The sequence below is a fragment of the Mesocricetus auratus genome, unplaced genomic scaffold (genome assembly GCF_017639785.1).
Source record: "Mesocricetus auratus isolate SY011 unplaced genomic scaffold, BCM_Maur_2.0 Super-Scaffold_100676, whole genome shotgun sequence".
In the NCBI taxonomy this organism is placed as follows: domain Eukaryota; kingdom Metazoa; phylum Chordata; class Mammalia; order Rodentia; family Cricetidae; genus Mesocricetus; species Mesocricetus auratus.
The window spans coordinates 178,111,122-178,125,332 of NW_024429266.1; the positions used below are offsets into that span (position 1 = coordinate 178,111,122).

Consider the following 14,211-nt stretch of genomic DNA (forward strand, 5'->3'; position numbering starts at 1 on the left):
CCAAGCAAGCACCCCAAGGCAGAGAATGGGTTATCCAGTCTCCTCATCAAGCTGGATTAGACTGGCTGTGGTGGTACATGCCTGTAATTCCTGCACTTGGAAAGCTGAGAAAGGCGAATGAAGAATTCGAGATCAGCCGTGGTTACATAGTGAGACCCCGTCTAAAGAAGATGAAGGGAGAGAAGGAAGGGAAGGGGGAGGCAGCTGTGGAGTTGTGGGTATTAATGGCAGCTGATGCCTGTCATCATTTTAGCTTCTCCTTATCTCTTCCTTATCTCCCGAAGTTGGCACCGAGTCCTTGTGTGGACCCACTTGCTGTAGGGTAGTCACTGGAGATAGAGCTCCCCAGGGTGGGAGGGCTACAGCAATGGCTGTTACCCTGAATGAGTGTCCTCTCATAGTCCTTTTCCCATACTCAGGAGGCTGAGGCAGGAGGATAATAAGTGTAAAACCTGCCCGAATTACAGAGTTAGTTCAAGAGCAGTCTGGCTGACTTAGATTCTCCTCAAAATAGAAACAGGAAGGGGCTGAGGATCAGGGGTAGAGTGCATACCTAGCACCTGCAAAGTCCTAGATTTGATTCTTAGTCCTGCCAGAACAAACACACAGCAACTAAACCTCAACTCAGCGGCCAGCACCATCTGGCTCTGCTTTACTTTCTGTCTCAAGATGACGACTGAACCTCAGAGACACATTCGCCCTTCCCACACGCTGCCTCTGGTGTCTGTAAACATTGACTAGGATCTGGACAGTTCCTAGTGATGGATAACTCTCCTAGAGCCATGAGGAGTGGAGACCAGAGCTGAACGTCTTCTTTCTCCCAGATCTTTCTGGTCCTGTTAATTTGTCAATAGTACCCATTGCATGCTAGCTTCAGGCTCAGGCTCTTGGCTCAGGTCAGAGAAAACATGCTCCAGTTCCAAGAACTTACTTGTAATCAGGCTGTAGGGTTTGTCCTTCCACAGTCTCATGGGAATTGCCAGTGCCGCAATAGGAAAAGCAGAAATCAATGGTAGAAGATAAAGTGTAACACCGATACATCAGAAAATTAGGTTACTCAAAAGGGACTCTTCTGAGCTGGCCATGGTGGCTCAGGTCTGCAGTGTCACACTGGGAGGCTGAGGTGGGGAGGTCACTCGGTCCCAGGAGCTCTGGTCAACTTTGTCTTAAAAATGAAACAACAAATCCCTAAAGGCCTGACCCAGTGTCCACTACAACCACTTGCCTTCCCTTTATTAAGGAATTTCAGGAGCTTGGGATGAGACCAGATGGGGGACACCTAGAAGGCCTGGAGCCCTGGGTCACTGCTAGGGCATGGTATAGGATGTACTTGATTTGTGATTTGTGGTCACAAAGGATGAAGCTAGCACTTGGCTCGTTGTACACAAGCAGGAGTGAAAACATCAGATCTGATCAGGTCAGAAATGTCTGAGTTTTCATTGAATAATTCATGCCGCAGACGTAGCATAAAGGGAGTAGTTAGCAGGTAAGTGTTAGTTCTCAGAGGTGTGCAAGTTCCCAAACCTGGGTGAGCAGGATAGTTCATTCACAACTAGTTGATTAAAATGGAGTAATACAGCTTTGCCAGTAGCTAATATGCATACTGAATTTGGCACCTTCCCCCATCAAATGTCAGGTGATTTTGGATGTATTTATAAAAGGCTTCCTGATGGACAGACCAGCATCCTCCACCATAAACACAGAGCAACTGTCCCTATGTGACCCCTGCTTCCCAGACATTATTTTATTGTATAGACATGATTCTCTTGTCTTTGCCTTCTGGGCGCTAGGATGACAGGTATACCCACCATGCCATGCCCCTTCTTCTGTCCCTTGTAGGATTATTGTCATTGTCTTTACCTATAGATAAAGGAATGCATATACACACAAACACATATAATCAAATATACCATTGTTCAATAAACTTATGCATCTGAGAAATTAAGAACAAGAACTCTAGAAACTTTGGCTGGTTTCTACTTACCCATTTCTCAGTGTGTGCCAAACCCTTGTCTGGTTTGTGAAGAGAAGTTTGAGGGAACTCTTAATGCTGAGCCCCTAAATTGATTTTCTTCCTTTGTGCTCTTACAAGGCATGAAAAGCCATTCTCAATTTTGACCATACTATGCCTAGATGCAACTTTCATGTTTTGCACTTTTCTACTTCTTTATTTGTGGTTTTCCAGGCAGGGTTTCTCTGTGTAACAGTCCTTGCTGTCCTATAACTTGCTCTGCAGATCAGGCTGACCTTGAACTTACAGAGATCCACCTGCCTCTGTCTCCCAAGTGCTGGGATTAATACTTTTCTATTTACTAAACTTATTGGATATGCAGCTTACTCTCCGACATTAACTTAGGGGAGTTTAAAATGCCATTTTTTTGTTTTAAATATTGTTCCTGTCTTCTCCTATTGGTGTTCCTGTTGTAAGTAGTTACACTTAGCTGTTCCACAGTTCTTAGATACTGAAGTGCAGCTTTTGCACCCCCTTTCCCTTTTCTGTTTTGGAAGGTTTTGTTCATATTCTCAAGTCTAGAGACACTTTCTTCATGCAAGCCTGCTAACGAGCCCATCAAAGCCATTCTTTGGTTTGCCCAGCTTTTAACTTATTGTTCGGGTAAAATAACTTCCCAGCTGCATATCTGCTGGACTGGAAACCCAGCGTCCTTGGAGCAGAGCTGGAGAATGACCCTGAGAGTCCTCTCTACCAGGAGGCTTGCTGTCACCACACAGCAAATTCTTCTAAGGAGTTATTGAAATTCATGATACTACCCCCCCTTTCTTTGATAAAGGACAAGTGTTCCCAATTGCTGACATTAATGGAATTTTTTCCCCTTCCTAAATGTGGTGGAAAATGTCACTTTTCAAAGCAGGGAGAGATACCATCAAATTTAAGTGTTTGAAATCCCTGTTGAGCCATTGGCAAGCTCACGGAGGATGGCCTGAATTCTCTCATCCCCAGTACTGGGAACCGAAAAAGAAAAAAAAAGTTTTAGTGTTGAGGCTTTTAGGACTAGTGGGATTTTAAAACTTGAACTGAATGTGTATTATGAGACCCCACTGGAGTCTATGTGGCTAGGACCGAAATGTCCTGGTTTAGATTGAGCATGTCTTCTCTAAGCTTGCCCATGTGCTTGAATACGTGGTTATTAGATTGTGGTGGTGTTCTGGGAGCCTGTGGATGCTTTGGGAGGTAGAGCCTAGCTGGAAGATCTCTGGGTGGGTGGCTGGGGGGACACATCCCCACTTCCTGACTCATCTGTGCTTTCTGGGTCACTGAGATGTGTTCTTATTGTCATGGAGCTGGATTGCTGCCATGGTGGATGTATCCCCTCAAACTGTGAGCCAGAGCAAACTTCTCATCCTTTTAAAGGAATGGTCTTACTCCAATGGCTGGGGTAGGCAAATTGGAAGATAATTTTATGTAGGTGTGTATGCAAGTATATATGTATTCTGGGATTAAGCCCAGGACTTTGCACATGCAAATCAAATGGCTTACATTAATGTTCACCTCCAGATCAGAAAAGGAGACAATTCATTCCGCAAAGGACCTCAGCTCTGACTGGGAAGAGAGAGACTGTATGGAAGTTGGGAGGCGTACCCAAAGAGGTTCCAGGTATCTTTTGAAAAGAAAGGTTAGATGTTCAAATGGAGGAAAACAAAGAGAGACACAAGAGAAGGTGTGCCACACAAAGCACGTATGTATGAGACCAGACTACTGTCCCTTAGAATGTGCCTGGAAGAGATGCAACACAGCACTCAAAATGTGCCCTTTTTGACTGGAGGACTATTTTGAGAACTAGCAGACTCAGAGAAGATGTGTCTTATGGTGTTCATGTATAAGAGTCCTCTTGGGTGTGGTCCAGAAGTATACATTCCAGGTCAAAAGAAATGTACGTGTTCCACTCTCTTGGGAAATGTCCAGTGTCCATTTCTGTTGGCCGTGTCTTTGTAGAGGTTCCATTGTGCTACTCTGTGATAAGTGGCATATCACCACCAAGTTGTTTGTGTCCTAAACCAAGATTCTAAATCTGCTCCGCCCCCATCCCCCCACTCCCGCCCTCTGCTAACTTGAAAAGAGGAAATGCCTATTTCTATTTTGGCTCATGGTTCCAGAGGTTAACATTATTGTCTATTATTCTGTTTCCTTGCCCTTGACTCATAAGAAAAATAATTTAGAAGTGGCCATTCCCTTTCTGCCCCTTTCTGAAGGTAAGGCATAGTTCTTCTGCACAGCCCGCCTGAACACTGGTTCAGATTTATGGAATTGTGGTGATACCTTGTTTGTACAAATAAAGCATGCCTGAAGGCCAGAGGGTAGATTTAGCCAGTAGCTAACCACAGAGGTCTGGAGGTCTGTACAGACAGACAGGAAGTAATATGCTTGGGTGGAGAGAGGAAGTGATTAGGTGGGAGGAGACAGGAGCTCAGTCTCTTTGCAGCTGGGAAGTTGGGTAGGTAAGGCGGCTGTGGTTTTCTCCTTTGTCTCTCTGACCTCTCAGCATTTCCCCCTATATCTGACTCCAGACTTTTGTTGTTGAGACCTATTGGAACTCGTGCTACATGGAATGAGTGTCAGAAATAAAAGCAGTCAAGAACTGTCAACTAAATTAGTTGTGCCTTTTTCCTCTGGCAGCAATGTCATACCCAAATGGACCAGAAAAGAGCCTCAGCCTGATACCCTGGAGTCGTTATGCCATCTGTCTGACTTCTGCATGGGAGGAGCTGTGTCCTGGTCACACGCATGGAATGATTTCAGCTCCCAAGTGATAGAATTACAGATGTGTGTCACCATTCCCAGCTCATGTGGAATCAAACCAAAGGCTTCACGAATCCTAGGCAGACACTCTACTAATCTGTGGTATCTCATTTTTTGGTGATGACGTATTAGGGTACACTTACACATCAGAGCACCAAACAATAGCATAAATAAACTGTGACTGTTCTCAAATTTGATTTTGCTAACACAGATTGAGTATACCTTATTCAAAATGCTTGGGGCAAGAAGTACTTTGAATTTTGGATATTTTCAGATTCTTCAATATTTGTATATGCCAATGAAATATCGGGGGGGGGGGAATACCCAAGTTCAGACACAAAATTCACTTGTGCTCCATAAATATTTTACACACATAACCTGGAATATCTACCATGTTTTACAGTGCCTGCTGTTTGACTGCAACACATCCCAGGAAGGTAGGTGTGGAATTTTCCACTTGTGATATTTTAAAGAAATCATATTTTGATGCATTTTGAATGTCAGACTTTTGAATTAGGGACATTCAACCTGTTCAGAAATGTGATACAGACAGGACTCTATTTACAGGGTTAAAAAGCCATCATAGCTACTGGAATGGAAGGGTCTTACAGTGACAGAAGAACGGTTACCAGACGAGGAAGGAGATTTGGGGAGGAGGAAGTCATAGCCAAAGGACCCAGGAGATGTCTCCGAAGCAGCAGTGCCTTACTTCTTACTGCAAGTGGTGGTTTTTGTGGGCGTTCTCATTTTGATTATTCTCCAACCTATAAACAGACATTTCACATGTTCTTCTGAATGTAGGACATAGTTCACAAAAAAACCCCAAACAAACAGGGGAGTGCAGGAAGATGCCTGAGGGGCGCTGGTAAATTTCCTGTGGGTTTAGTGTGACCACAGAACCATACGATCCCCTCAACAGTCCTCAAACAGCTGAGGGGGCATGTGGAGAAGGTGGAGTGGGGTCATCTGTCACTGGAGATTGCCAGGGGACAGATCCAAAGGCAAAGGGAGGGATGAAGTGCAGGGTGAGGGTACAGGCAAGACTGTAACAGGCAGCTGAATAGGAGGCAAAAGTCAGGAGAGAGAGCTGAAATGGAAATGGGGAGACTCACTGGGCCTGGGGCCAGAGACTCTGAGACTACTGATGCCTCTGGGACCACAATGCTGGCAGCTGGCCAGAGTGATAGTCATGGTGGCACAGGGATGTCCAGGCCCAATTCAGAGTGGGCAGGCTGTTATGAGTCCATCAGTAGAATGTTGCTGGCTTGGGGTCACAAGAAAACACTTAGAATCAACTAATCTGGGCTCATAGGCGCTCACAGATACTGAACCGACAACCAGGGTGTCTATATGGGTATGACCTAGGCTCTTCGCATATGTGTTATGGTTGTGTAGCTTGGTGTTCTTGGGGAGCGGGGACTCTCTCTCACTCTTTTGCTTGCTTTTTGGACCCCCTTTCCTCCTACTGGGTTGCCTCATCCAGCCTTAATATGAGGGCATGTACCTATTCTAATTGCAACTTGATATGTCATGTTTGGTTGATATCCTTGGGAAGCCTGCTCTTTTCTGAAGAAAAACAGGAGGAGTGGATCTGGGGGAGAGGAGATGTGGGGGGAGAGACTGGGAGGAGAGGAAGGAGGAGAAACTGAAGTCAGGATGAAATATGAGAGAGAAGAATAAATAAAAAATAAACCTTTAAGATGTATTTAAAACCTACAGATAGTATCTGAAGAGAGAGATGGCAAGGCGTTCACGTGGGAAAGAAGGTTTAATTTAAATTATTTCATAAGAATTACAAATAATTTTTAATTATTTCACACAGAAAAATGTGCTCTTTTTGGTGTATGGGATCATGTGATCAGCTCTGTCGACGAGGAGGCAGGTGTAGTTTGTTACACCTAAAGGTTTCTGGTTAATCCGGGAAACCATGCATCCGTTTCTATCTCTGCTGTTTTTCTCTTTTCTAGGACATCGCTTAAGAAGAGACGTGTAGATGAACTTTTCTGAGTTTGGCGTCTTTCATGTAATGCAGCCAAGAAACAGTCAAGTCATGTTCAATGCTAACTCTATTTTACTGTGGGGAAGTCTTCTGTTGTTGGGGGTACTGCATTTTTTAAAAATAAAGAGTGTTGGACAAGGCTGGGATATTTGGATGCAGGAGAACGAAGCTTCATAGGACAAGCTTCACTCTTGATAGCCTTGAAGGATGAGAGAACACTGGGTATGTCGGTTGTTGATCTGAGGCTCTGAACCCAGGACCTTGTCTGTGGTAGGCGAGAGCTATACCACTGAGTCACATCCTGTGGCGGTGTGTGTGTGTGTGTGTGTGTGTGTGTGTGTGTGTGTGTGCTGCATTCATTTACCCATCCATCTTCTGCAGAGTTTTGGGGGTTGTTTCTGGTCTGTGGCCATGGTAGAGATTTTAAGAAACACTTTTTCTGGAACTGACAGAATGTGAGATTCAATCCAGTAACAATTTAGAAGGCTTGGACTTCTCTTACCAGCCCCACCCAATTGATGTGTGTGGATTAGTCATGCTTTACAAGGGCACACAGGGTGTTTCCTAAAATAGGATACATCCTAAGCTGTAAATAATGCTAAGAACAAGCCAGGCACAGTGGAACATGTCTGTTAATCTCAGCACTTGGGCTAAAAGTCCCTAATCATCCTGGGCTACACAGAGCCTGTGTCTATAGTGCCAGCTATTCTCAGGACCAGGTGGAGGTTCACTTGAGTTTGGGAGTTCTACACCAGCCAGGGCAGCATAGCAAGATGCCACGCCTCAGAAAAAAATCAGGCAGACTGGTGACGTCATAGCTCAGGAAATCAATGATGAGGCCATGTGTGAGGTTCCAGGTTTAAGATGCACACACACACACACACACACACACACACACACACACACACACAGACCCTTAGTGATCTGTCATTGAAAACCTTCCCACAATTAACACAGAAACCCACAGCTAGACAACGAGCAGAGAGTGAGAGATTTTGGAGCACTTGGTCTTAAGTGGAATGTGTTTAGCATGCACCACCCGCTAAGGATTGAGGATCTGTGTGGAGGAGGAGGCAGAAAGATCGTAAGAGCAGGAAGTGGTGGACTCCAAGGGAAGCAGGAAAGTGGAGTGATTCCAAGGAAACAGCCTTCCAGACACAACAAGATGGAGGCAAATATGAACTTGAAAACTGTAACAGCACCTTCAAGACCTGCACCAGCTCAAGCCCACCACTGAAAAGGGGAGTGCAAAATTCCATCCCTAACCAAGATTCTATTTGCAATGGAATTGCTACCTGCTAGGAACAAGAAAATCAGTTTTCTCCAATGGACTGTCCTATCACCCCCCACCCCAAGCCCAGGAGGAGTTGGCCAACACAAAATGGACGCCATGGTTTTTGTTTTTCTGTGGGATTTTTGTTTCATTTTGACTTTTTTTGTGCTATTGTTATTATATTTGCTTGCTTTGGTTTTGAGGTTTTTTTTTTTTGGAGAAAAAGAGTGTACATGCAGTTGGTTGGGTAGGGAGGTGGACAGGATCTGGGAGGGACTGGGGGAGGGGAAACGTGATAAAAACATATTGTATGAAAAAATTTAAGTAAAAAAGCAAAAGAAAACTGAATATTCACTAAAGATGGGGCAGGGGAGAGGGGTGGGTGGTGGTGGGGAAAAAACCAAAATAAAATCTTTTCACAATGCAAATCCAGGAGCAAATGCCTTTTAATGTTGTCAAGTGAATTGCTGTATTCTTTTAAAGAGTCTATTGAACACATATTTACCTTTGCTTATATGTTATACACACAGAATGCTTTTTAAAGTTCACATCAAATGAACAAAAAGTAAAGGGAATGGTGGGAGGAGATACAGATTGATTAAAATGAGCCATATTGAAGGGGGGGCTGTTTGGCGTGCTATGCCTACTTTTTGACCTCTCTTGTCATTTCATCCTCATCACCATCACCACCTTCATCATCATCACTTCATCAGTGGAGATCTAACCAAGGGCCTTATGCATACGAAGCAAGCTCTCTACCACTGAGCTGTATCCCCAGCCTTCATCTCCATCATAGTAGATGTCTGACGTTTTCCACGAAGTAACATCACTGTGTAAACCCTCCAGCAGCTCACTGTCTGTGTTAAGAACGTAGCAGGTTAGTGGTGCCTGGGTCAGCTGCTCTGTCACTTGGCGCGCCCTGGGATCTCTTCTCCACTGCTCTCACTCTGGCCTCCTTCCAACGGGTCCTGGACCTCAGGTTTGCCCTTGGCCTTGCACGGGCCTGAGATGCTCACTCTTCCTAGTCAGCATGACTCGATTCTGACAGGTCTTTGTTCAAATGCCCTTTCATCAAAGCCTCGATGGGCCAACCCAAATAGATCCTCCAAGGGCTACAGCCGCATTTCATAGGTCCTTTCCTTGTCCTTTCCTCCAGGGATCTGTAGCTGCTGAACGCTTGCACGGCTTTCTGACATCTCTCTTTTCTGTTTCTTGCTATGGCTATGCCAGCTCCAACCAGGCTGGGACCATCACAGCTGTACCCAGTGCCCAAATCAATGTTGACATCCAGCATATAGTAGGTGTTACAGAAACTCACTGAATGAGGAAGAGAGGTCTTCGGTCTCTTCAAGAGGTGCCATCGGGCCCCTTGAGATCCTCTACACAAACCTGCCACCTGTGGCCTTGCTGTGCTGTACTTGTCTGAGTCTAGCTGCCTGCCCTGGTCATTCTGGACCCTCGGGGCTATCTTCTCAGAGACAGAAGACTGATCTTCCTAGTGGTTCTGGAAAAAATGGGAGTCATAGACTCTCTCAAGGTGACTTTGGAGCCTTGACCTGTGCCTGCCAGCTCTGAGATCATGCAGGTTCACGTCACTTCTCCAGGATCAGTTTACTGTCCATGGGGAACCCAAAGTCTGCAGGGTGACTGACTGGGTGAAGGGAGCACGTTCACCGACAGGTACCCCTGATAAACATTTTCGCAGCTCCCTTAGAGTCGCCAAATGGGTTTTAATGAGGCAGACACATCATCTTCGGGGCTGCTGGCTGCCATATCCATTTTCAGAGAAAGCCTGGCCCGCCCTCTCCCGCGGCACCTTCGCCCCGCACCCTCTGCTGCGAGCCCCGCGCCCTCCCGCTCGCTCCCCGCGCTCTCGCGCCGCCCGCTCTCCGCGCTCGTGCTCCCGGGCGCCGGCTGCGGAGGGAGCTGCTCTGCCCGCAGCTGGCGCAGCGCGGGGGCGGCCGCGGGTGGGCGGGAGCCGCGGGCCGGGGCGCCGAGCATGAGCCGCCGGCGCCGGCCGCGCGCTGCTCGGGGCCGGGCTGCGGCACGAGGGCGGCTCGGGAGCGACGCTGGCACGGACCGAGGTAGGCAGTGGCAGCCCCGCGCGCCCCTGGGGTCCTCCGGCGGGCCGTCCCCTCGGGTCGTTAGTGCGGGCGGGCGCGGGTCCGGGGTGTAGGGCGACGTGGAGCCCTGCGTGGAGTTCCTGGAACTCTGCCCCGGGCTGGACGGCGGGACCCCTGTGCCTCCTGCACCTGCTGCGCACCGGGCGGCGGGTTAGAGCATGGAGGGAGCGCACCCGGTGGCAGGCGTGGGCACCGCTGGCAAGTCGCTGCCCAGGGCCTGGCGTGGGGGAGGGGGTCGGGGATCGGAGGAGCTCGGGGCTGCGCAGTTGGAAGTTTCCATTTGCTCTTGTGCATTCTGGGTCCGGGGTGGCATCTCAAGCACTTGCTGTTTGGCAAGGAATTGGGGCATAAACGCTGCATTTGAGGGTAGAGAACCAGGGGCATGGTGAGGTGCATCCCTCTGTCCCGTGGGCCGGGGTCATTTGAAGGACCGTTCGGGAGCGCAGACTTCGACAGGTACAGCTGGTGTGTGTGTGTGTGTGTGTGTGTGTGTGTGTGTGTATGTTTGTGTCCTGTTGCCTGCTGATTAAGGAGGCACTGTGTTCTTGGGTCCCTGCTCTGTGCATCTCAAGCTACCTCTGAGAGATTGCAGGTAGTGGATACGGACAGGAAGCTGCCTTTTGGGAGCTGCATGGGGCCTGAGACTTGGAGGAGGCCAGGCTCCCTCTTTTCCTATTCAGGACAGTGAGCCCCCTTTTCTGTTCACTTTCCCTGCTTTTATTAGCCTTATCCCACTGTGGGACAAGGGAAAGACCTAGATGGCCTCCGCCCCAGGGTCAAGTTGGCCTACAGGAGCCTTGTCTCCCAGGGCTCTCCCACTCCCCCCCCCCGCATTCCTTCTTGTCCACCCCAGCCCCTGTGGGCACAGAACCTGTTCTGCTGGGCCTTGGGTTCTCCACAGCAAAGCAGTACCTCCTGTCCTGGTAGGGAATTGGGAGGCCACATATTTTGACTTTTGAGCCATGAGCAGGCTGCAGACATGGTTTCAACAGAATGACACCAATGGTTCTGATGACTCCTTGGGGCATTTTCATGTTGATCTTCAGTGACACCACTTTGGGACCACAGTACCCAGCCCAGAAAGATATCCAGAGTGGGAGGGCATCAGGGACTCTTAGCTGTGTGGTCTGGGGACAGGGGAGGGGCTTCTCTGCCTGCCCAACCTCTTTTCCTTTCTTGTCTCTAGGTCTGTGGATTGTGGTGGCTCTGCAACCCTTTGGGTGGTTGTCAGCTTGAAGTGTGTGTGTGTGTGTGTGTGTGTGTGTGTGTGTGTGTGTGTTTTCCTGGATCCACAAGCTCTGCTTCTGAGAAGAGAGTGACCAGACTCCATGATAAATTGCGGAAACTGTGTTTTCTTGCACATGTCCCCTGGGGTTTGGGAGCCCAAGCAGATGTTCCCAGGCAGGAGTGCAAGTGGCCTAGCCCCAAAACCATGCAGGAGTTTGTTTGTTTTCCGAGATGCATCTTCTTGCTGCCAGTGGATGGCTGCCTTTTACCTGGCAAATTGTGGCAATGGAACCGTTCACACAGAACAGAGTGGCTTTTGGTGTAACTTAGCAACTGCGGACAGAGGAGGAAGGGGAGGAGGAGAGGGAGGAAGAGAGAGAAAAGGAGAAGGTGATGTGGGCAGTGCATGGGCCTTGTTGAGGTGGTAAGTGGCTCCTGCATAAGGTCCCTCCCCCAGGACACAGGCAAGGAGCAGGCCTGGTAACTGGGTCCTGGAGAGGCAAGCAAATGGAAGTTGGAACCCGCTGGAATGGTCTCTCTCCTCATTGGTAGAACCACAGCAAAGGGGCCTGCAATGAATAGCTTAGGTTGGTGGAACTTATGTCCTTAAAACTGTTTTCTCACAAAAGCCACATTGCAAAATAGGTCGAGAGAAGATGCCCTGCCAAGGTAGGGGGCACTGAGCTTCTTACTACAGTGGGGCGAGTCTCAGTGGACTGTGATGCCCATGTCTGCTTGGTCCTGCACCGCAGGAGAGACCCCGCTGGGGAGGGAGACCTGGTCAGGGCATCTCTGGACTCTCTGCCAGGTCCCTACCTTCTGCTCTCTGGTGGGACTCCTCCCTCCCTCCTTCCCGCCTTTCCTCCTGAGGCCATCTGCTCCAGCCATGGTCTGCTCTGGCTGTTTTTCTCTCAGAGCTTCCAGAATCTGCCTTGTGTGATTTCCGCCCACTCCAGGCTGCCTCCCAGGTGCCTTTGCTCTAGTTGCCCACCTCCTCCTGCCTGTGAGTGTGCACTTAGCAAGGAAGCGAGGCAGGGAGGAGGCAGGGGTTCTGTGTGGCATCTTGGAGGTGACGGCTGTGGGAGAAGGGCCTGGTGACCTCTGGTCACTTGCTGGGCCCCTGGCCCTTCTGGGGGTCTGAGCTAGGCATGCAGACCTCTTTTTGATTATATGTCTTTCTCCCATTTTTCTGGGCCTAGATAGAGAATGGTGCTGTTGATATGTGTAAAAGTTAGACACAAGGCATGTGCTGGCCCAATTCAGAGTGGGCAAGCTGTTAGGAGCCATCAGTAGAGTGTTGTTGGATTGGGGTCACTAAGAGGATTCCATACAGCAATCCTGGGATGCAATTTGGGAAAGTCGGCTGGCATCAGCAGGGCCATGATGTGACTAGAACACGTGAGTCTGGGTCCACAGGGCCGGGATGTTCAGTCAGCTCAGCTGGGATGGGGCTGGGGCTTCAGGGCCTTGTGTTCTGGGAGAGCTGGCAAGTGATTGCCTGTGGCAGCATACAGTGATAGCGAGGAAGCCAGGGTGTAAATGTTACCCGTGAGTGACCCTAAGGATGACAAGGCGGGGTACTGTACAGGGAGACACGAGTGTGTCTGAATAAACACCTTCCATCACACGGGCGCCATGAAGCATGTTAGGATTACCCTTCCTGTGACCCTGGCCTGAGAAGCTGCTTCCTCATCATTTAATTGACATAGAACTTCCTCAGGGAATCCCTGGTTGGTGCTGGGATGTGACATGAGTTACGTAAGGCGTAGCCACTCTCCACCCCACTTGGGGACCACTCTGGCTTGGGGGCCAGGCTTTGGCCAGTGTTGTCCAGGGCAGCTGACAGAGCCTTGGGAGCCTGTCTGGCCCTCCTGAGCTGGCTGTGGAGCAGGGCACTAGCCGACTTTGGAAGGGAAGCCTGAAATCGGGCCTCTGCGACACACACATGCACGCGCACACACACACACACACGCACACACACACGCATGTGTGCCCATGCTCGCACACACAGTGGTGGGAGCTCTGCCCAATGCCAGGGTACAGCGTTGGAATCATGAGGCTCTTTCAGGGCCCAGTTTAACAAGTGATGGGGCTCAGAGGTGAAGGGGTTCGCACAGGGCTCCGCCCATCTCATGTTCTCCAGCTCCTTCCTGCCCACCTTCATTCCCAGGCAGGCTGACTGGAAGATGTGTTCTCTGCTTGCTCACTTCCCACTCCCTCCCAGCCCACTCCCATCTGGTACACGCCCCTTGCAGCCGGGAGCCCCATCACAGAGGCTATGGACTTTACTGTCCCTGCTTCCAGACGCTCTGTGTCCAGTCTGGCTGCCTGGCTCTCAGTCCTCCTTTTCCTCTGATCTCGCTGTAGGCCTCTCCTCGGCTTTACCTCCTGTCATAGAACACTCTGTTTCTGTCTTTGAGGACCCACGTCTTCCCTGCAACTACAATTTCCATTCTTCATGCTGAGCTGACCCCAACTCCTTTTAGCGTGTGTGTGTGTGTCATGCTGGCTGGCTTCTTCTGGTGACCTATGCACTGCTGTCCTGCCCCCGAGCTTCACTTGCCTCAATTATTGCCACCTGAGCAGCCTCTTGCATTGACGTAACATCCACCCTAGCCTAGCCCACCTCAGACCTCTCTCGAACCCCATCCACTTATTGAATCCTCTATTCTCAAGTCTGAACAATTTCAATGACTTCCTTCCTATGATACCATTTCTCTACAGACATGGCCTCTGCTAGATCTCCCCTTGGCCCTTAACATTTTTTTTGGGGTAGGGGGTGAGTCTTCCTGTAAGGCATGATGTACAGGTACCCAAGGCCTCCACATTGTGT

General features: G+C 49.1%; 1 protein-coding gene across 2 annotated transcripts in view; it reads left to right on the forward strand.

Moving 5' to 3' along the window:
* Nucleotides 1–10,013: 10,013 nt before the first annotated feature.
* Rasgef1a (RasGEF domain family member 1A) overlaps nt 10,014–14,211 on the forward strand; it is a 79,778-nt gene continuing 75,580 nt past the window's right edge. Inside the window, exon 1 of one of the 2 annotated variants that reach the window (XM_040737663.1) lies at nt 10,014–10,112. The gene's annotated coding sequence lies outside the window, so the exon portion shown is untranslated. Of the gene's footprint in view, nt 10,113–10,422; nt 10,608–14,211 lie in introns of those variants that run through there. The other variant, XM_013110488.3, reaches the window with a different exon arrangement.